General features: G+C 41.9%; 1 long non-coding RNA gene across 1 annotated transcript; it reads right to left on the reverse strand.

The window, feature by feature from the left end:
• Positions 1–571: 571 nt before the first annotated feature.
• LOC138687085 (uncharacterized) lies at positions 572–19,824 on the reverse strand. The gene is made up of 3 exons (XR_011326419.1): positions 19,769–19,824; positions 4,467–4,549; positions 572–644 (listed from the first exon to the last, which is right to left on the reverse strand). It is a non-coding gene; the product is annotated as an uncharacterized lncRNA (long non-coding RNA).
• Positions 19,825–24,346: the final 4,522 nt, after the last annotated feature.

Genomic DNA, 24,346 nt, shown 5'->3' on the forward strand with positions numbered 1-24,346 from the left:
CTGCAGAGAAGAATGATGCTATTAATGCCTACACTGAAAAAAGGCTGCTGTACAAATTCAAGCCTCCAAACATGAGCCAGTGAATGCTCATGGCACTCACACAAATGCCACACTCATTGGAAAGCTTCAGTCACCCCTTCAGCCTCTGTCTCAGCGGACTGGAGGCAGCAGATGGTCCAGGAGGCCATGCTGGGGTTGCTTGGGAAGGGCCACAGTGGAAGGGAAGGCACTCACGGAATAGCTGTCTCCAGTCCTGGTATGTGGGGAGGGTGGTTGGTGCTGGCATGGCAGCGCTTGTGCATGGTAGAGGCGGCACAGCTTCTAGGACTGCAGAGCGTGGGGCAGGGCCTATGGTCTCCTCTTTGAAGAGAATATTTTGGCCGAAAGCATCAGGCACACAGAGTTTGCAGATTTCTCAGAAGAGCCGAAGAGAAGAGGGGAGTAGTGAAAAGACAAAAGTATTCATCTGATAGAGAGGAGAAGGAGGTCTTGCTTAAAGACTTCCTTGCTGAACCCCACTATCCTCCAGGCCTTAGCCAGCTAGCTCTGTCCTTACCTCTGCAGTCCTCATTGGGTTGCCCGCTCTTCAGCCGTAACAACTGCTTCCTCAGCTCCACTCCACTCACTCTGTTTCTCGCCAGTTCCTTAAAGAGAATCATCATACAAGCACATTACACCCAAGTCCTTCTTTCCCCATCATTTTTTCCACCAAGCAGCAAAGTGGCACACTAAATCCCCCCTTCCTGCAAGCAAATCATTCTGGCCAAAGCCTGTGAGGGAAGCAGGCATACAGGGGAAGGGCTGCAGAGGTCACCATCATATCCACAATTCAACAAGGAAGGTCAAAAAAGACTGGGGAATACAATGGGATAACCATGTATGCCCAAAAGAGTTGGTGGACTGAGTGTCCTTGGGGAGCCAGAGCAGAGCAGGCTGTCTTTAGGGGAGGAAGGACATGAAGACATTCTCCACCCTGTCTCCTGGTACAGAATGGAGACTTGGGAAAAAGATGACACAGACATTTAGGGAATCCATTCTTCTTCAGATTTTGCATTTACTGCCCAAGAAATGGCATCAACATTTAGTCATATTTCCTTCATTTGACTCAGCTCAGTCCTGGACAATCGGCACATTCATAGCCCCCAGCAATTTAAACCTAAGTGCCCCAAACACTTGCAAGAGGAGGCAAGCAACTGTGCATACTGTGCTCAAGTCCTCACAGAAGAGATGCAGGACATTAAAGCCACCCATAATTCAGAAGATATTAGGAATGTTGACATCAAGTCTGTTGTGTTGTTGTTCATCATCCACTATGTCAAAGTTTATGTTCACTGCCTTAGTATAATTGAATTTAAAAGGCCAGTCAGCTCAGACACAAACCTAATGGAAACCTGGCTCCAGTAGCCCTAGTGCTTAAGAAAATACTTGTTAAACAGTAGTGGTAAACTACCTATGCCTCTTTAAAAGGAATAAAATTACTATTCGTCTAAAAAGTAAACAGTCAGCCTGAATTCATTTATTGTGTGTGTCGTGGTTTAACCCCAGCCAGCAACTAAGCACCACGCAGCTGCTCACTCACTCCCCCCCCACCCAGTGGGATGGGGGAGAAAATCAGGAAAAGAAGTAAAACTCATGGGTTGAGATAAGAACGGTTTAATAGAACAGAAAAGAAGAAACTAATAATGATAATGATAACACTAATAAAATGACAACAGTAATAATAAAAGGATTGGAATGGACAAATGATGTGCAGGGCAATTGCTCACCACCAGCCGACCGACACCCAGATAGTCCCCAAATGGCGATTCCCGCCCCCCCTTCCCAGTTCCTATATTAGATGGGACGTCCCATGGTATGGAATACACCGTTGGCCACTTTGGGTCAGGTGCCCTGGCTGTGTCCTGTGCCAACTTCTTGTGCCCTGGCTGGGCATGAGAAGCTGAAAAATCCTTGACTATAGTCTAAACACTACTGAGCAACAACTGAAAACATCAGTGTTATCAACATTCTTCACATACTGAACTCAAAACACAGCACTGTACCAGCTACTAGGAAGACAGTTAACTCTATCCCAGCTGAAACCAGGACAGTGTGAAATACTCAGATCTCTGAATCAAGTCAGTGTACAAGTAAATGATCAGTAGCAAGTAATAGAAAAGTTTCTATTACACTTTTAGGAACATAATATAAGCTTCTATTTATGTCTTTGACATTTACACTCCTGGAAAGCATTCAGGTAAAAAAAAAAAAAAAAAAACACACACTAAAAAAAAACCCCCAAAAAACAAACAAAAAACCAAAACCAAACAAACAAAAAAAACCCACAACCACAACATCAACCCACACACACAAAAACCAAAACAAAAACTTGCTTTGTCACTGTGACAGCAGACTTAGATCTTGTAGAACTGATGGCATGCACCTTACTCTGTTCAGGAGCCATCTCGTTCCTTCCTCAATTTTCCACATGCATCTTATTCTGTTCAGGGGCCATCTCTTTCTTTCTTCAATTTTCCACATGTCCCAGTTTCAGCTGGGATAGAGTTAATTGTCTTCCTAGTAGCTGGTACAGCGCTATGTTTTGAGTTCAGTATGAAAAGAATGTTGATAACACTGATGTTTTCAGTTGTTGCTAAGTAATGTTTAGTCTAAAGTCAAGGATTTTTCAGCTTCTCATGCCCAGCCAGCGAGAAAACTGGAGGGGCACAAGAAGTTGGCACAGGACACAGCCAGGGCACCTGACCCAAAGTGGCCAACGGTGTATTCCATACCATGGGACGTCCCATCTAGTATAGGAACTGGGGGGAGTAGGAGAGGGGGGAACTGGCGGGGTGTCAGTCGGCTGGTGGTGAGCAATGGCACTGCGCATCATTTGTACATTTCAATCGTTTCATTATTACTGTTGTCATTTTATTAGTGTTATCATTATCATTATTAGTTCTTCTTTTCTGTTCTATTAAACGTTCTTATCTCAACCCACGAGTTCTACTTCTTTTCCCGATTTTCTCCCCCATCCCATTGGGTGGAGGGGGAGTGATCGAGCAGCTGCGTGGTGCTTAGTTGCTGGCTGGGGTTAAACCACGACTGCACATAACTGACATCAAGCTGACTTAACTTCCCTTGGCGAACAGATGGCAGGGACTGCTGACAATAAAATGTGTAGTAAAAGACTGGGAAGAAAACAGGCAAGATGGGACTTCCATCAAATACGACAGGAAAAGGTCCAATGAAGGGAAATGACATCATCCCCAAAATGAAGTAGTTAATTCCTTCACTCATGTCCTTCACAGCTTTCAAGATATGGGAATGATGTGATATGGTATGATGATATCGGGTTGCAATTATGAGCATTTGTTCTGTCACAGTGGTTTGCAAAAGTGAAAGGTTAGATGTAGCTAGCATGCTCTGGATCTATAAATAGAGAATGACGATAGTACCAATTCTAGAGATTCATGCAGCCCAAGGAAATACTGCCACCAAAGCATCAAGTTAAAAAAAATAAGGCTGACCAACTCTCAAAGCACAAGCAGAGCCAACTTGGCATTTGGGCAGGCTATGGCTCAGTGAGATGACATTCTTTAATATTGACACATTAGCACTTTTAACAAGCAGTGGAGCAGAAGAAAGAAGAGGACATCTGCTTCTCAAAAAAGTTTGGCTCCTACAGAACAAAGGTGGCTCAAAGTCAACTTCAGAAACACTTGCCGATCACTTGAGAAACTTGGCAAGGTCTCCCCTACCACTTGTCCTCTTCTGCTGAATTGCTCACGAAACTAGTACCTTTTTTCTTTCTCTGTTCTCCTTATTGCAGTACCATTCAGCAAGAGGAACAACATTAGCCCCCAACAATAGGCTGCTTAAATCAGAATTTACTTGTAAGTATTGCATTTCAAGAAAAGTCAGGTCATTCTCCAGTGAAGACAGACTGCCATTACATGAAAGCTTGGATAGTTTTTCAACTTCAGGTTGAGTTTTGTATGACAAACCTGAGGCTGATAGCCTCTTTCACTGCACAAAATATATAGAATTGGCCATAAGTCTTTAAAGCCCTGATGTATTCCAGTCCATTAGTTTTTACAGTTCAATTTATGTTGTATTACGAGGAGATGTGCTGAACTGCCCGAAAGTACAGATTTGCCAAACTATCCAAAAATAATCTGGAAAGCAAGAAAGTCAGGATACCAGCCAAATCATAAGCAGTATGGCCATTTTGCTACCAGTTCAGCTGGTAATAAATTTTTTAAAGCACTGTTAAATGTATCTAGATGAATTTGACTTTAAATCACACTTTCTGCTGAACATTTTAAGAACTATTGATTTAAAATGAAACATACACACAGACAACTGATACAGGTTCACGTACTGCATGAATAATGACAACACAGACATCTTCCTCTCTTTTAGCTTTGCACAACATACAATTAACCAAGCTATTACACTGCTACGCGGCAATCAAAAGTGATTACCTCTACCAGAAACACAGCTTCTAGGTGGATTCTGCAATATGGAAGAGTTAGCTGGCAAAAACAGAAGTCTCAAGGAAGTAGAGCTAGTGAGAGAAGATGCAGCATCATTACCATCACAATACATCTTCCTACCGTAAACGAGTGAAATACTGTTAAATTAAGCTTATCTTCTGCAAGTCAAACACATGTTGGGACTTTATATTTGCTTACTCTAAAATTTACATGACAATTGAAGTATTACCCAAATGCAGAGTCATCATATAAGCAGCAGAGAGCCTGTCTGATCACTTCCATATGAAACCATGGCAGGTGGTGAAGGTTTGAATTATTTCTGTTTCTCCTCTATGCAGTCAGTATCTGATAGAGAATTCTAGGCTCCAGGGCCATCACTGTGCTGCTTTTCAATTCATACATATTCATGGAGAGACTCTCTGAGAGTCACTTCCCTAACTGACATCTGACAGTTCTTTGCTGACTTCTAAAGTGCACAGCTATCCATAATCCCTCTTGAAAACAGGGCAGATTAAAAATAATATCAAGCACGTTTAACAAACGTTGGGCTGGCTAACTAAGTACACAGTTAAGAGCATTATGTAGGTTTTTACATAGCTAGGTTGTGATACACTGATGTTTTGCACTGCCATTAAAAACAAGCTGAGAGCTAGTTTGTGCTAACTAACCACAGTAAAACAGAAGTGCAGAGAACCTGCATATAGAAATAATGTTTGGAAATGTGCTCTGGAAGAATACCGAACACAAAAAACTATACCAGATTGTTATTTGAAGATGATTGTATATTAAATACCCCTTCTTGGCCAGTATCATTTATGCCATTCTGTAAGCAGTTTCAGCAATCCTTCTGCAGTGAAATGTTCAAATTCATTCAAATTTAGCCTCTTCAGGTCAAGAAAATGGACTTTTAACAAGTGGCAAATTAAAATGTCAAGAGCAATCATATAGACACTTGTTTACAAGACTGTTATTATTTTGTTTTACAGGTCCAAGAAGGTTTGTCTTTCTCAGAAATTGCTGTGCTAACATTTTCACCGTAAAGGAAAGGTACTGGATAATATCAACAGGTTTTTGGCACCGACTTAAATTGCAAAAATCTTAGGTGAGAACAGAGTTCTTCACAATTCTCAATCTTTCATACTTAATTGTAATAAGGTAAAATGTTGTAAGCAAAGTGATAAGCATCTGCATTTTTAAAAAGTGTACCTAATTATCTCTCGCAGAGGAAAGATGGGGAGATGACCTTCAAATCATGCTGTTTATAGCTTCATTTTTACTGGGCTCTTTGACTGTATCCAAAGACTTTGCTTAGCATATTCATTTTCCATGCAAAAATAGGAAGTATCATAAGTACAAATCCCAATTCACAGGCACAAGATGAACACAGATTTCAGAAAATCCTGAAGAAAATTGGGCCAATAACATGTCCTATGTAATGTTTTACGGTAATTCACAGACTGTCAAAAGACCATATGCTGGCCCCTACTTATGTAGAGAACAATTTGCCCATCACTAGAGTCCTTTGAAGTGGCATCCTTCTTCCCTTCAGAAGTCATCAGTGGATGAGAGTAAGAAATTTCTCGATGGACTTAATCTGAAGTCTATTCCGATCAAAGGAAAGAATACCATTTGGGCTACACCGAGCACTGTATCAAGATCTTCATGTCCTTTTTTCCTGAGGCAGTAAATTACTGGAATAGGATGAGAAATTATAAATATCATACTTTCATGAGCAGAAGTATGTTAATGGATAATGATTATATAAGACAAGCTTTGTGCTACAGGAAAAAAAGAACTACTCTGTTCTGTTTCAGCTCATATTACAGTGTTAATTAAAGTGATATGTAACATCACTTCAATGTGATAACTTCCAGTAGTTAAGTGGTTAACATCTTTTACTGACAGATTTGATTTTCCATCTTTTCTACGCAGAGATAAAAGCAATTGAATGTCTTGTTTTGATAGGGACTTTGGCTTGTGTTGCTCATGTATATAAAGAAATTATTATACCCTTATTTTAGAGGAGGTAAATCAAAGAAATGCACTTTGCAATTGGCTATGTTAGAGGTAATGTTTATGGCACTATCTTAAAAACATACAAGTGAGTCAGAAACTTTCATTAAAATCTCACTACATGGTAATCCGTCCCTAGCAAGCAATCTATTTTTCTTTGAATTGACAAGTAGAAAGACCCTATGATTTCACTACTGCTACTTGCCTTGGTAAGAGTAAGGAGCTATGCTGAAGGTGGAAAACTTTCAGTGCAGTTTCTCTCCCTCCCTGCTGTTTGAATAATGCTAAACATTCACAAGGAGACGGCTGTTTTGTACTGTTCTGTTTTCTTTGTTTCAAACCTATATATCCAAATCCTACAAGGGATGAGGCAGCCACTGAGATAACATGATGGGTCAGATTAAATATTTTCATATGACTGAAGCCCATATTCTTGCCTGTATTCTACTGTTTCTTCAGGAAATAAAATACAGAAAAAAGTTTATTGTAAACTGATGTCTTGTTTGTATTTTACAGCCCCCAGCCAATCCATGACTAAGATTTCTAGGTACTACAATAACACCTGTAACAGTTACTATGGGTATACATGTAAGAATTTTAGGCTTTCAAATGGTAGCTTCACAGATCTCTATTTTTCACTCAGGGATTTTAAAACATTTAAAATACTAATTAAGCTTTATAACACGTTTGTTTAACTAATTCTGGAGATAGAAAAATTGAGAGAGACAGGGAGGTCAAACAAGTCCATAGCAAAGTAAAATCCAAGTCTCAAAGCCCTTGCATTAATCATACAATCCCAAATACACTGTGTAACATTTAAAGGTAATACATTTAGTTCTGTCAAAGAGAATTCAGGGACTCACAAAGAAGAAGCCACAAAACACTCTCTATGTCAATTCTTTCTTAGGGCCTCTTTAATTAGCAGGTCAGCAACATAATAAACCACAATGGCTCCCTTAGTATCCATCAAGCCAGTGGGTAGAGCAGATTGGGAATTTTTTTTCTTTTAAACAAAACACTGATTATGTTCTAATCCCAGGTACTAACATCTCTTTCAGATTTATTTGCCGAAAAGTAGGTCTAGATCTGGCATATAATTTTCAAAGAGAAATCACAAGCTTGTATTATTGGGTTTGTAAATTGCCACTGACTTCACTTCAACAGAAGTGATGCTACAGTCTGTAATGAGAAGGGGAAATTACAGGCAGCTGTCACATTTTACCCACATACCTTTTCATCCCAGGGTCCTTGAGGAAAACACACACCTTCCTGTGTGAGATGAACTGCTGGAACAAAAAGACTGATTATGCAAGGGGGCTGAGTGCCTCACCTACCTCTGAAGTCAGTGGCGGCTGAGACACTCAGCACCTTGCAAGATTGAGCCCAAAGGCATTATCAAGTCAAGATTTCAGGAAAAAATAGTTCCAGCTCTCAGACTTATTGAGGAATTGCATTGTCTTATTTAAACAGTGAAGAACCTTGGGGAGACTGAATTCTGCTGTTACAATGCCTGCTGAGGAGGTCTGAATGACATCAATTAAGAAGAAACTTGGCAGGACATAATCTGTTAATTTTATGCCATTTACATCCATTCTTTTAGCAATGCCAACTGGCAGCATTTGAACTGTTTAAGTTCTCTTTTTCTCCTTCTGTCTCTGCTGCACAGGATTGCAAAAGCTTAAGTTGTAAAAGGAAGCCTCGGCAGCCATTGTCACTCCAGGCTTCAGTGGGTCTTTTCCTATGCCAAAAAATGTCACTGGCATCACTGTTATTAAGTCTCAGGAGCACACTATTATTCCCAGTACATCTGTTATTGCCAGGATACTGCATGCTTGTATGCTAGCTTTTTTCCCTTCTCTGTACCTCATGAACCTCCATACCTCATGGGTGTATCTGCCTCTCTGTATTTGCCTCTGCCCTCAGAGATCTTCTGTTGCAGCACATAGTCAGTAGAACTGCTAAAAATCATGCTAAAAAATACAACATCACAGCCTAGGAAGAAAGGGGGGGTAGATATAATTTCAATGAATCAAACTCCTTAAGGAGATTGGTACAACATCATTTGGCTTCATTTGCATTTTCTATCTATTTCTGGCTGCTATGAGAAAAGCTGCTGAAGGTATACTTGCAGATAGAACTAAATAACAGTGATAAATACAGTAGAAACCTGGGAAAATGTTTCTACGACCGTCATGGTCTGCCTAATGTTGGAGCAAAACACCATATCGTATCTGCAAATTATTACTCATATTCACCAGTCTGAAAAAGTGTTTCATGGGATCGTTCTCCAGCCTCCCCTGGTACTCACACTGAAAATGGCTGCTACTACCCTGGGCACACAGTCAGGCTGATAAACTCTGACCCAACAGGCCACAGTTTCCACTGGCATAAATCCGGATTTAAGTATAAAAACACCCTCTCGCTAATCTGATAGCTCCATTTTTCTGCCTGTAATGGCTAAAAGATAAACTAAGATACAAATATATGTGGTTTTAATAACTCCATAAAAATAAGTTTGTATTTCCTCCTTTACCATTGGTATTTCTGAAGATTGTTCATTATTTACTTCTTCTTGGGTATTTCTTGTTCTTCATCTCAGTTATTTCCTTTTTCCCACCTTTTCCTTCCCATGTCTCCATAATTTCTCTGTTTTCCCCTTTCCTCACTCCATAACGTTCTCTTTCCTTTTTTTGCCCTGTTCTCCATTCCTAATTTTTCTTCACATGCTCCTTAACTGATTGTCTCTCATCCTTCCTGCAACTGCATATACTCAGTTGTCCCTCCTTCCCCTTCATGGCCACTAATCAAAGGCACCAGAAATTCTTAAGTTGCACCAGGCATTCTCAAACCATTTATGCAAACATTACAGTTCCTATTTTGACTCCAAACTTCTAATTGTTTTCCTCTTTCTCTTCCTCAACTAAAAAGACACTCCCTTCCCTGTTATTATCACTACCTTCTTTATCCATTCACATTTCTCCATTCAGATAAATTAATTTGTACTAGACTAAAGCCCTTAAACTGTTTAGATTTTGGGATAGGTAAGATGGATTTTGAAGGGAAAGATTTACTACTGTGTCAGTCACTGTCTTGAACCTAGTAAGGCTTCACCCAATCTCACACACATACAGACACAAAGTAATATTTAGGAAACAGGTTCTTGCTTCAGAATTTGCAGTCTGTTAGGGCTCTCTTCAGTAAGGTGGCTCTGAGAGTCTAAACCCGCTTCTTGGTGAATAAAAGACAAACATACCACTGAGTCTTTCTGATGCTACTGAAGACACCAGGTATTTCTCTGTTTATTGTTGAGTGTTCATTTAAGCTGCATACTTCTCTGAAATATTGGCTGGAAATAGTCCAGTTGCTTCAATACAGGCATTGCTTAAATTCTTGTACTTCTAATGTGGGAAATAAAATGGGTACTACTTTCTACATGGGGTAGGTAGAATAAAATAGCCTCCTGTTGGGCTTAGGGTATCTGGAAGACTCTGGTGGACACCACTGTAAGCAGTTTTCATAAAGGTTGTTACAGTGAAAGAAGAGATACTGGGGTTAATATTAGAGAAGCTTTTATGTTGACTTTGTATCAAAAAACATTGTCCTGTATGATAGAGGGTTTAATAGCTTGCACTGAAAAAATGGTAAAAATATCCCAGGCTCAGTTTTAAAATATTCAGTATACACAGTACTTTCACTCACACACAGGACTCTTGTTACAGTTAATTCTAAGCCCAATACAAATACTAGGATATTAAAAGGAGCAATATCTGGACAATGTAGCATTTGGTTTTACTGCAGATTGCAATGGTTTCTGTTGACCTAACTTTTGCTGAAATCTACTGCTTGGCAGCAAGCACATTGAACAGAATCACAGAATCATTTAAGGATGGAAAAGACCTTTAAGATCATCAAGTCCAGCCGTTAACCTAGCACTGCTAAGTCCACCACTAAACCATGTCCCTAAGCACATCTACACATCTTTTAAATACCTCCAGGGATGGTGACTCAACCACTTCCCTGGGCAGCCTGTTCCAATGCCTGACAACCCTTTCAGTAAAGAAATTTTTCCTAATATCCAACCTAAACCCCCCCTGCCACAACTTGAGGCCATTTCCTCTCGTCCTATCTCCAGCCACCTGACAGAAGAGACCAGCAGTGTGACGAGCAGGTGACATTTGACGCAGCAGGAAGATGGTGTGCACTGTCGGATTGTTGCATGCTGGAGTCAGTTTTGGTTCCATCACTACTGCACTTTGCTCAGTTTTATCACAGGTCTTTCTTGCTTGATCTAAGTGATTCTTACTACAGTACTATGGATATAGCATATAACAATTATAGTAATGATAATATACAGTAGCAGGGTTATATAGCAACTAATATCATACAGTTTAATTCTGGCTATTTTCACCTAAAATCAAATCCCCTTGAGGCACACATCGGACTTCCCCATCTTTTCGCATCACCCACCAAGTGCACCCAGGCCCTTGAGCAAAAGCAATCCCACGAATGGGTTTACCTTTGCCTGAGGCAGGAGTGACCCAGACTGTCTTCCCTAACATATTTTTCACGTGCACTACAGGGACTTTATCCCCTTCTATAGTACGTAAAAATTCTGACTGGACAGGGCCACCCCGATTGGCAGATCCTCTGGTGTTGACTAACCAGGTGGCTTTTGTTAAATGTGTATCCCAATGTTTGAAAGTTCCGCCCCCCGTTGCTTTCAATGTAGCCTTTAACAGTCCATTGTATCGCTCAATTTTCCCAGAGGCTGGTGCATGATAGGGGATATGATACACCCACTCAATGCCATGCTCTTTGGCCCAGGTGTCTATGAGGTTGTTTCGGAAATGAGTCCCGTTGTCTGACTCAATTCTTTCTGGGGTGCCATGTCACCACAAGACCTGCTTCTCAAGGCCCAGGATAGTGTTCTGGGCAGTGGCATGGGGTACAGAATATGTTTCCAGCCATCCAGTGGTTGCTTCCACCATTGTAAGCACATAGCGCTTGCCTTGGCATGTTTGTGGGAGTGTGATATAGTCAATCTGCCAGGCTTCCCCAAATTTGTATTTCAGCCATCACCCTCCATACCACAGGGGCTTTAACCACTTGGCTTGCTTAATTGCAGCACATGTTTCACGTTCATGGACAACCTGTGCGATAGTGTCCATGGTCAGGTCCACCCCTCAATCACGAGCCCACCTATATGTTGCATCTCTTCCCTGATGGCCTGAAGTATCATGGGCCCACCAAGCTGTAAATAGCTCACCCTTATGTTGCCAGTCCAGGTCCACCTGAGCCACTTCAATCTTGGCAGCCTGATCCACCTGTTGATTATTTTGATGTTCTTCAGTGGCCCGACTCTTGGGTACATGACCATCTACATGACATACTTTTACAACCAGATTCTCTAGCCAGGACGCAATATCTTGCCACAATGCAGCAGCCCAAATGGGTTTACGTCTGCGCTGCCAGTTGCTCTGCTTCCATTGCTGTAACCACCCCCACAGGGCATTTGCCACCCTCCATGAGTCAGTATAGAGAGAGAGCACTGGCCACTTTTCTCTTTCAGCAATGCCTAACGCTAGCTGGATGGCTTTCACCTCTGCAAACTGACTCGATTCACCCTCTCCTTCAGCAGTTTCTGCGACTTGTCGTGTAGGACTCCATACAGCAGCCTTCCACCTCCGATGTTTTCCCACAACGCGACAGGACCCATCAGTGAACAGGGCATATTGCCTCTCATTTTCTGACAGTTTATTATACAGTGGGGCCTCTTCAACACGTGCCACCTCCTCCTCTGGTGACATTCCAAAATCTTTGCCTTCTGGCCAGTCCATGATCACTTCCACAATTCCTGGGCAACTGGGGTTTCCTATGCGAGCCCGTTGTGTGATCAGTGCAATCCACTTACTCCACGTGGCGTCAGTCGCGTGATGTGTAGAGGAGACTTTCCCTTTGAACATCCAGCCCAGCACTGGCAGTCGGGGTGCTAAGAGGAGCTGTGTTTCAGTACCAACCACTTCTGAGGCAGCTCGAATTCCTTCATATGCTGCCAATATCTCTTTTTCAGTTGGAGTATAGCGAGCCTCGGATCCTCGATATCCTCGACTCCAAAACCCCAGGGGTCAGCCTCGGGTCTCCCCAGGTGCTTTCTGCCAGAGGCTCCAGGTAGGGCCATTCTCTCCAGCTGCAGTGTAGAGCACATTTTTAACATCTTGTCCTGCCCGGACTGGTCCAAGGGCTACTGCATGAACAATCTCCCGTCTAATTTGTTCAAAGGCTTGTTGTTGCTCAGGGCCCCATTTAAAGTCATTCTTCTTCCACGTCACTTGATAGAGAGGGCTTACAATCAGACTGTAATTTGGAATATGCATTCTCCAAAAGCCCACAACACCCAAGAAAGCCTGTGTTTCCTTTTTATTAGTCAGTGGAGACATAGCTGCTATTTTGTTGATCACATCCATTGGGATCTGATGACGTCCATCTTGCCATTTTATTCCCAAAAACTGGATCTCCTGTGCAGGTCCCTTGACCTTGCTTTCTTTTATGGCAAAACCGGCTTTCAGAAGGATTTGGATTATTTTCTTCCCTTTCTCAAAGACTTCTTCTGCTGTGTTGCCCCATATGATGATGTCATCAATGTATTGCAGGTGTTCCGGAGCTTCACCTTTTTCCAGTGCAGTCTGGATTAGTCCATGGCAAATGGTGGGGCTGTGTTTCCACCCCTGGGGCAATCGATTCCAAGTGTACTGGACACCGTTTCAAGTAAAGGCAAATTGTGGACGACACTCTGCTGCCAGAGGGATTGAGAAAAATGCATCAGCAATGTCAGCTGTGGCATACCACTTGGCTGCCTTTGACTCTAGTTCGTATTGAAGTTCTAGCATATCTGGAACAGCAGCACTCAGCAGTGGCATAACTTCATTCAGGCCACGATAGTCAACTGTTAGTCTCCACTCTCCATTAGACTTTCACACTGGCCATATGGGACTATTAAAAGGTGAGCGAGTTTTGCTGATCACTCCTTGGCTCTCCAGCTGGCGAATCAACTTGTGGATGGGAATCAGAGAGTCTCGGTTGGTACGATATTGTCACCAGTGCACCATCACCATCATGGTAGCAATTGGCACTTGTTGTTCTTCAACCCTCAGCAACCCCACAATCGAAGGGTCTTGAGAGAGACCAGGCAGGGTAGACAGCTGTTCAGTGCCCTCCGTCTCCAAGGGAGCTATACCAAAAGCCCATCGATACGCCTTTGTGTCCTTAAAATACCCTCTCCTGAGATAGTCTATGCCAAGGATACACGGAGCCTCTGGACCAGTTACAATGGGGTGTTTCTGCCATGCATTCCCAGTTAGGCTTACTTCAGCTTCCAATACAGTTAACTCTTGGGATCCCCCTGCCACACCAGAAATACAAATGGGTTCTGCCCTTTTATAACTTGATGGCATTAGACTACACTGTGCACTGGTGTCTACTAGAGCCTTGTACTCCTGTGGGTCTAACGTGCCAGGCCATCGAATCCACACAGTCCAATAGACCCGGTTATCCCCTTCCTCCACACTTGACAGGAGTTGCCTCCAGAGGCTGATGGCTTGTGTCCCTTTTCCAATTGCCTTATCAATGCCACTTCCCTGGCAAGCAATCCCAGCTGCTTGGCTTCCCTACCTTCTAATTCCAAGCTATTAGCCCCATTGTCCCAGCATCGGAGGAGCCAGGTGATAATATGCTCACCTATACGGTGGCTGAAATCTTTTCGCATATCCCGCAGCTCACTCAAGGATAGGGACCAGGTTATTACCTCTGGTTCTGCCTCTTCCTCCTGTTCCCGTGATGACCCTGGTTCACCTTCATCCTTCACTAAGTGAACCAATTTTTTTGTATATTTCTTTTTCTGTACAGGGGCAACTGATACTGGTGCAGGTTGGTCCGCTGGTTCAGTTGCAGTACCGCTCGCCAGGTTTTGGATAACCGCAGTGTCTGTCACCAAGGTTTGGGTAGCAACAGTGCTCATCACCGGGGCTGGAGGGACCTCAGTGCCCGTTGCTGAGGTTTAGGTAGCCACAGCGCTCGTTGCCAGGGCTGGAGGGGTCACGGTGCCTGTCGCCAAGGTCTGGGTGGCCACAGTGCTCATCATTTTGTTGTTAGGTCCAGAGTCCTTCTCCTCCCCTTGAGGGTACTGAGTGGTGTCAAACAGGGCTCGATAGGCATGGGCCAGGCCCCAGCACGTTGCAGTGGTTTGTATCTCTCTGGAATTGCCAGGGTGGCAGCAAACCTTTTCCAAATATTTTACTAGTTCTTCTGGATTCTGCACTTGTTCAGGGGTGAGTTTACAAAACATTGGAGGTGCCCACTTTTCTAGGTACTTGCCCATACTACCCCACACACCCTGCCACTCATAATTATCCAGCCTCAGGGCAGATCTCTGGGTGATCTTCTTAAATAGCTGTTTAACTTTAAACAGGAGCTGAACCACATTCAACAACATGCTAATTCCTAGCAGTAGGGCTAGGACTGTGCTGGTATAAACATCCCAAGAGTATTCAAATTTTTCAAAATTCTCAAACATCATTGTAACTGGACTGAAGGAGAAAGGAGAGGGGAAGAGAGGTATCCCACCCATAGACTGGTTTTCCAAGGAGGAAAGGTAAATGGTGTAATTATTAATAGTTTCCCACACATGGCTCCCAGAGTATAAAGGTGACAATGCTGAGTGCAAGTACCAGATTAATCCCACAGCCGACGACTTTATCATACCATAAACCAGTGTTATACAATACATCAAAGCGAAAACCTTAATCCACCTCCCACGGATGATAAGCAGCAGAAGAGGGACTACATACAGCAAGCGAGGTGATACATAACAGAACTTTAAAAACCAGAGCAACAACTCTAAGAACACATAAATCAACATAATGACCAGCGACTATTAGACCAATATAAAGAATGCTCATAACAAATTTGTTTTAACAAGCTCTGGTCAGGTTTGTCGTTATCTCAGCCCTTCGAGCCCCATGTTGGGCACCAAAATGGACTGTTGTGGTTTAACCCCAGCCAGCAACTAAGCACCACGCAGCTGCTCACTCACTCCCCCCCCACCCAGTGGGATGGGGGAGAAAATTGGGAAAAGAAGTAAAACTCATGGGTTGAGATAAGAACGGTTTAATAGAACAGAAAAGAAGAAACTAATAATGATAAGGATAACACTAATAAAATGACAACAGTAATAATAAAAGGATTAGAATGTACAAATGATGCGCAGTGCCATTGCTCACCACCAGCCGATCGATGCCCCATTAGTCCCCAAGCAGCGATCCCCCTGCCCCCACTCCCCCCAGTTCCTATACTAGATGGGACGTCCCATGGTATGGAATACCCCGTTTACGCCACTTTGGGTCAGCTGCCCTGGCTGTCCTGTGCCAACTTCTTGTGCCCCTCCAGCTTTCTCGCTGGCTGGGCATGAGAAGCTGAAAAATCCTTGACTTTACTCTAAACACTACTTAGCAACAACTGAAAACATCAGCTTTATCAACATTCTTTGCATACTGAACTCAAAACATAGCGCTGTACCAGCTACTAGGAAGACAGTCAACTCTATCCCAGCTGAAACCAGGACAACCCACCTCACTACAGCCCCTTTCAGGTAGTTGTAGAGAGCGATAAGGTCTCCCCTCAGCCTCCTCTTCTCCAGGCTAAACAACCTCAGTTCCCTCAGCCGCTCCTCATAAGACTTGTGCTCTAGACCCTCCACCAGCTTCATCGCCCTTCTTTGGACACACTCCAGCACCTCAATGTCTGTCTTGTCGTGAGGGGCCCAAAACTGAACACAGTACTCGAGGTGCGGCCTCACCAGTGCCGAGTACAGGGGAACAACCACCTCCCTGCTCCTGCTGGCCACACTATTTCTGATACAGGCCACAATGCCGTTGGCCTTCTTGGCCACCTGGGCACACTGCTGGCTCATATTCAGCCGGCTGTCGACCAACACCTCCACGTCATTTTCCACCAGGCAGCTTTCCAGCCACTCTTCCCCTGTAGCACTGCATGGGGTTGTTGTGACCCAGGTGCAGGACCCAGCACTTGGCCTCGTTGAACCTCATACAATTGGCCTCAACCCATCAATCCAGCCTGTCCAGATCCCTCTGTAGAGCCTCCCTACCCTCAAGCAGATCAACACTCCCGCCCAACTTGGTGTTGCCTGCAAACTTACTGAGCTTGTGCTCAATCTCCTTGTCCAGATCATTGATAAAGACATTAAACAGAACTGGCCCCAATACCAAGCCCTGGGGAACACCACTTGTGACCAACCACCAACTGGATTTAACTCCATTCACCACAACTCTTTGGGCCCAGCCATCCAGCCAGTTTTTTACCCAGCAAAGTTTACATTCAAGCCATGAGCACCAGGAGAATGCTGTGGGAAATGGTGCTAAGGGCTTTTACTAAAGTCTAGGTAGACAACATCCACAGCCTTTCCCTCATCCACTAGGTGGGTCACCTTGTCATAGAAGGAGGTCAGGTTAGTCAAGCAGGACCTGCCTTTCATAAACCCATGCTGACTGGGCCAGATCATCTGGTTGTCCTGTATGTGCCACATAATGGCACTCAAGATGATCTGCTCCACAACCTTCCCCAGCACCAAGGTCAGACTCACAGGCCTGTAGTTCCCCGGATACTCCTCCTGGCCCTTCCTGTAGATGGGCATCACATTTGCTAACCTCCAGCCAACTGGGGCCTCCCTGGTTAGCCAGGACAGCTGATAAATGATTGAAAGTGCAAGAGCCAAGGGAAAAGAAAGAACAAGGAAGCCAGATATCTTGGCTCAGTTGGGTGGCCAAGTAAGAAACTGTTACTGAGAGATCAGAGGAGCTTGTCATCATTCTTATCTCCCCTGTGTTTCCTTTGGAGAAGAACACAGGAGACACACAGCGACGATTCTCCTGCTCCCACCACCCCCCTGCATACACATGCCCACACACTCTCAGATCTGGAAGCTCAGAGCTCTCACTAGGACTTCCAGTGGCTGAACTTTCCTACTTTGTGCCAGAAGCAAGAAGTGTCTCACAGAGATAGAGAGGTTTGTTTTACTGCTCAGAAAACTGAGAAACATTCAAGTCTTGTTTTACTGTTCCTATAATGACAAATTACATGTTAACGTCTAGAAGGCTAAATTTTATACAGTTCTGTTTCACACAGACAACATGTTTGAAAAGCTGTCAAAATGCATCAATAACTTACTATTATCTACCCTGCAGAAAGTATCAAGGTACTCAGAGAAGCTAGCATTGTAATGTAAGATAACTTTCAGGTGACTTGGAGGGGGGGAGGGCTATTAGGACACTGTATTTATAGCATAAACACTTAATAATTCAACAGAAAGCTTCACCACAAAGAAGAATTTAACCTACAGTTTGTAGGACAGAGACCCATTACTTAAAAATTCACCTAGGTCAATTTTAATAATTAACCATCTTTTGTCATCAGTTCTGGCAAATACAGATTCATTTTTCCAAACATGAGAACTTAAATCTAGATACATCCTGACTTATATTTAAGGGAGCATCTCAAACAAGGATTTACTTTAGAGTCAATGAAACCATAGTGTTAATCCGATTTCACAGATGCAGCCGACCAATTTATTACTCCAGGGAAAAGTATTTTTTCCAACCTAATGATGAACTAAATAAGCAGTGATCTCAATTGCCCATGATCAAAAATGTTTAGCCCTAGTAGCTAATCAGTAATATTTACTTGCAATGTCACAAGCGTATATCACAAGGTTGTTAAAACTTACTAGATTTTTTTTTTTAAAAGGTAAAAGTCACCAAGTATCAGAATAGTCTCCATATTTTCATGACTTTGACTGCAGAAAGATGTGCAGGTGAAGTACAAAATGGACTGTAACATTTCTTAAAAACTGTTACATAAATATTTAGACTGCTCCTGGACACATAACACTTGCACACAAGGCTTACAGGGGTTAGGACTCGCAGAAGTCCTATGAACTTCAACACTATCGTGCATTAACTCACATACTTTGCAGCAGTATCATCACCACCACCACCACAGTGGTATTTCCCAAACACAAAATGCAATAATTTTTTGACAGAACGTATAAGGTAAAAATCAGTATTCTTTGACATTATTAAGCCTTCCAGCTTTTACTGACAGGAAGTTCAGCCCCCTCTGAAACGTATTTGCACTCTTCCATCCCCAGTTTGTGCTTGCTCAGTCCCTGTTAACACAACAGTTCCCTCAGAAGGTAAATAAATGACATCACTCAAGACAGTTTGTTCAGGTAATTTCATAACATTATCACAGAAATTCCCTGTTACTGCAGGTAGGTAACAGTGGAACAATAAGCGAAATGAACCATCAGGGAACTTCTCTTGTATAAAGCAAACAGATTGTAGGTTTTGTTAATCAAGAAATTCCTAAATAGGGTAAGTGAAGACATCCCTACTCTAATGTGCATCAAGGAATTCTTTCTCTTTTTTTTTTTTAATTGAATCAATGTTTTACACAGTGATTTTTTTTTTTTCAATCTGTCCCTATGATCTAGAAGCAAAGATCTCAATTACAGTCTGAAGAAGAAGGCAAAAAAGACACTGCTGCTGTGTTTATTGCTGGCATATAGAAGAGTAAGACTCAAAACCTAGTGAAAATACTCTGTTCTATATTACAGACCACATTTTCTGCAAGGAAAAAGTGATCCAGTGTCTCTGTTCAGATTAACGGTTTAATATTCTCTTGGGAATATATCACACAGCTATCCAGACAGAAGGAACTGCATTTCAGCAAGCTTAAATACAAAACAGTCATTTCTCTGCTTCAATACCCCAGTGCACATTGTGATACAAGGTTTCTACCAGTGTTTTTAGTCATTAAGTGTCTTCTTATGCAGCTTTTATAGAGCTTTCTACTGACATGAAGAATATGTTATGTAAACTACTTTTTTGGGGTGGGAGATGTCATACTAGTAACTTTATGAAGAAGCCTGCAACATTTCTGTGAAAAGGCAGAATATCTCATAGCTACAGCAATGGTTCATTTTGATTCTTTTGTAAAAGCTATCAGTCAACAGCCAGTGGAGTTTGTTAAATGTACGACTCCGCAAGACTTCATTACCACCAAAAATACCAGTCTCCTCGGCTGATGAATTATCTCTGACAATTTATAGATACGTTTAGAAGAAGCCTGCTACTACCATTTTTTATGCCAAATGTATTTTGTCTCTTACCAAATAGAAACTGAACACCCCATCCAATATTTCTTACCAGTCAAGTCTTTCATTATGCATAGCACTCCTCTGGGACTCGATGCTTCTTGTAACCCTGAAAGAAGCAAATGTTGAATAGATTATATTATGGGGCTGAGTTTTGATACTACTTCAGATGAGCTGATAATACTGAAAGAATCTATTTGCTAGATTAATTCCCCATAAAGTTTGTGGGCTACTCTTACTACAACAATATTCCTTGCTGTAAAACATCTGGACGTCTTTATCAACACTAGCTGCTTGTGTGATCACAGACCTCACTGATTCTCTACAGGTGCTATTTGAATGCAGGCAAACACTGGCTACTTTAATTTTAATGCACCTCTTAACAAACATTCAAAATGTAGAAATTCAACATTTATCTAGAGATACGTCATGCTTTCCTCTTCTGTTTAACCGAGCAAAAGGGTACTAAGGCTTCCATTACTAGGATTTAAACCAGAAAAACATCATTCTTCCTTAAAAGTTGAAGTCCTGGGTTTTATAGTTGGTGTCTGACCTTGTAAACATACGTTTTGTACTTGCCAATAACAGCCCAAAGTTTTGTCCCTGTGATTAACTGCATAGTTGATTCATACCACTGAGCCAGCTCATTAAAGTGGCCCAAAGCTAAACATTTGAAATAGCCTAATCAAGCATCTATAAATCACACTTACTGTTAATTGTGGGTGTAAATCTGGATCACCAAAATTGGAAGCCAGATCTCATACACAGCCTTACAAACCAGAGCCACTCTCACATCTGCATGTCATGGTTTAACCCCAGCCAGCAACTAAGCACCACGCAGCTGCTCACTCACTCCCCCCCCACCCAGTGGGATGGGGGAGAAAATCGGGAAAAGAAGTAAAACTCATGGGTTGAGATAAGAACGGTTTAATAGAACAGAAAAGAAGAAACTAATAACGATAAGGATAACACTAATAAAATGACAACAGTAATAATAAAAGGATTAGAATGTACAAATGATGCGCAGTGCCATTGCTCACCACCAGCCGATCGATGCCCCATTAGTCCCCAAGCGGCGATCCCCCCGCCCCCACTCCCCCCAGTTCCTAAACTAGATGTGATGTCACACGGTCTGGAATACCCCGTTTACGCCACTTTGGGTCAGCTGCCCTGGCTGTCCTGTGCCAACTTCTTGTGCCCCTCCAGCTTTCTCGCTGGCTGGGCATGAGAAGCTGAAAAATCCTTGACTTTACTCTAAACACTACTTAGCAACAACTGAAAACATCAACTTTATCAACATTCTTTGCATACTGAACTCAAAACATAGCGCTGTACCAGCTACTAGGAAGACAATTAACTCTATCCCAGCTGAAACCAGGACAGCATGGAAACCAAGAGCCTTCCCAGCAAAAAGGGAGGCAACTCTGGTGTAAACAAAGATCCCAGAGTAAAGCGAGCAATTAGCGTTTTCACACAAAATATGATTCCAGTAGGAAACAGAAAAATTTTGCTCTGAATATTTAATTCATTTATTTTGTTTAGAGTGAATTTTAAGTGCTTATATTTTTAGCATCAAGATGTTTTTATTGAATATCTGTTTTCTGCTTCAAGTTTTTATTTGTTTTATTTGTTATTTGTTTTCACCTTTTACTTTTCAGAGACACTGGTGCATGGTTTTAGAAAACTGAGCTGGCTGGTCTCAATAATTATCCCCACCACTCTTTCCCCTTTACTTTTTCTACCACCAAAATTCAAAAGCATTTTCTTTATTTTAACATAAGTTTAAAACTAAGCTACTAACAGTAAGTAAAAAGAAATACATTACTACTTTTCAAAGTAAGGATTTATTAAATTCCTCCAGAAGATATTAACTATATCTGCCAAGTGACATATTTTTCATTGTCGGTATGTGTATGGACACAAAGTTTACTGATATCGGAAATTATAAAAATCAATAAATTTTATGATTCAATGAAGAAAAAAGAACGGAGTGGTTATACCGGCTTGTAGTAGGTTACAGCAATACAACACAGCAATATATGCTGAAAATGAGTACGTATAAAGAAGCAAAGAAACATTCCTTTGATTCACACTCAATTCACTTCAGCTTTGTGAAACCACTTAGGGATTGATTTCCAACACTGGATTAATGACTCTGCCAAATCTCCCTGTAGGCACTAGCACACTAGGTGAGGAACAGGAACTGCTTAAAGAGCAGCAGGAGCATCTTCGCTTCAGAACTTCAGGAATTAAATGTTGTGGCCATGGAGGTGAGAAATGCACGTTCCCAGTGCAAGGGACAATACTTAACTGCCCTGCTTCACGAACACTGTATGGCACTACGTCCTGACTCCAGATTACTCAACCGACTAGCCTTTCTTTAGCTACCTTTGATGAGTTACAAGGGGACAGCCAAGGCACTGCTGTTCTTAGTCCCTATTTTCAAAAAAATAGGTGGGGAATAACATTGACCCAGCAGATAAAAACTACAAGTCACCATCTTACCTGTAACATAGTTGGAAGAAGATTTTGAGTATTGAAAGAGTATTGGAAAAAATCAAGTATCAAGAATAAAGCAAATTAAGTTAGAAATAAATACCATTAAAATGATAATCACAAGAAAAATTCAACAACTCCACTGTTGTTATTAATAGGATGGAGTAGCGTTCTCAAAAGATGAGAGCATCTCAGGTCTGTAAACGAATAGTAGCACTTCCTAGGTATGTAGCAGTGCGGAAACACCCTAACTTCCCAGTGCTATGGAAAAATACAGCAACAGTGGTGTTTACTTTAAATTCTGAAATAAAGCTTTTAAGAGATCATATTTCCTGACACATATCTTCAGGGGGGAGGGGGCACAGAACAAAAAAACAAACCCTCACCAAAATAAAAAGAGCTAAAAGGTAGACATAGTTGTTAGCAAGAAGAAACTAAAGCTGAACAGACAAACTCTTATTCACAGCACTCTGATGTTCTTGCTGTAAAAGGATGAGTCCCATTAAAATGGAACATCAGCATCAAAGTGAACGAGTAGAGGTTATAAGAGGAACACAGAAAAAAGCTATGCATCTTAAAAGGATTCCTGCCAAGGAGATGCCAGCTGTCTCCACTGCATTTACTGTCCCACAGTTTAATAAAATACATGGAAATTATTATTTTGCAAAGAATGATGCTGTAATTAGGTGATTCTATCATATGATGCTTTTTCTTACAACACTGCAAATTAGAAACATCACATTCCTACAGCTAAGGAGACAGGCAGAAAGACAGAATTACAGATTTGTGGAAAGATGGAGTACTGCTATTTTCATTCAGAGCTCATAAAACCGTATTTCTTCCCTCTTCAGCAACTGTTTTCACTCTTAGATAAACAAGGTAAACTGTGTGGAGTATCTGCCTCATCCTGCATTCCTTATACAACCAAGACTCCCATCAGCTTCTGTAAATCCTTGACCCTTGTGGGGCAAACACACAACCAGAGTGCCAAGTGCAGAACTGTAACTATCTGACAGTCATACCAAGATCACCAAATAGATATTAACCAAGGAGTGGAAAGAAAAATAAAACAAACAAAGAAAAAAAAAATATCTCAACAACTTAGGCTCATGGTCAAAATGGGCAATAAAATTGATAGGTTAAAAAAAAGAAAACTAAAATTAAAATAGTTCCCTCCTCTCTCAGTTGCTTCTTTAACATGTTGTTTTCCATATGGTACACACACAACCACGAACAACTCCCTTTCTAATTAAGATGTTGTATCTCCTCTGTCTGACTAATGAGTATCTGATCTGCACATATTATAGAGGTCTGCATTGGAGTGAAACACCAGATTGCTCCTGTGCCTGCAAATCAAACTGTGCTGGCTAGGAAGTGTTACAGTGGTGTTAGGCAAAATTGCCATGTTCAGCTGTCAGAGTCAGGACATTACGCAGAGGCAGGCAGGAGACTTCATCACTTTCTGCTTTTACAAAGCAACGTAATTTTGAGAAGCAAGAATATTCTCAAAAATAGAGCTGAATAGTAAGAAGAATGAGACACTGCCTGAAAATGTCACATCCCAGAATAATTGCAGTAGCTATAACATTGCATAGATTCAAACAACAACAAAAAAATCCCACCATGTTTTCCTTTGTCCACCTATTGTGAAGAATGAGTAAATGAAGAAATGAGAAAATGACTGGTTTAAGAACTGAGAGTATCACCAGGTTAAACAGCTCAGTCATTGCTCTATGCTTAGCTGTGCCGTAAGTGTCACACTGTCCTTGGAGCAGAAGGCTGAGTGGGAAGTTTGCCTTCCAAGGGACAGAAATATCCTAACTCATTGTTATAATTCCCCCCTGCAGTCTAACAAAAGGTCCTCTTTGCCCTGACACTTGGCTCCCTGACTACCTCCTTGGCTATATAAGCAAATTTACAGTTGCAAAACCACAGTGATTAATATCTTCCCTTTCGCTCTGATTTTAGCACCCTTAAGCATGCCTTTCGCTAGTCGGCTGACCACATCACTACCTAGTAGAAGTTGTATATCCAGGTAAAAGGACCATAAAATATACAGCTGCTTGTAAATCACAGTTGTACACATGGATCCCTAACAATTCTTTTTTTGTCTGCAAAGTACTAAGGTCTTCAG

This window comes from Haliaeetus albicilla, chromosome 10, assembly GCF_947461875.1.
Source record: "Haliaeetus albicilla chromosome 10, bHalAlb1.1, whole genome shotgun sequence".
Lineage (NCBI taxonomy): Eukaryota > Metazoa > Chordata > Aves > Accipitriformes > Accipitridae > Haliaeetus > Haliaeetus albicilla.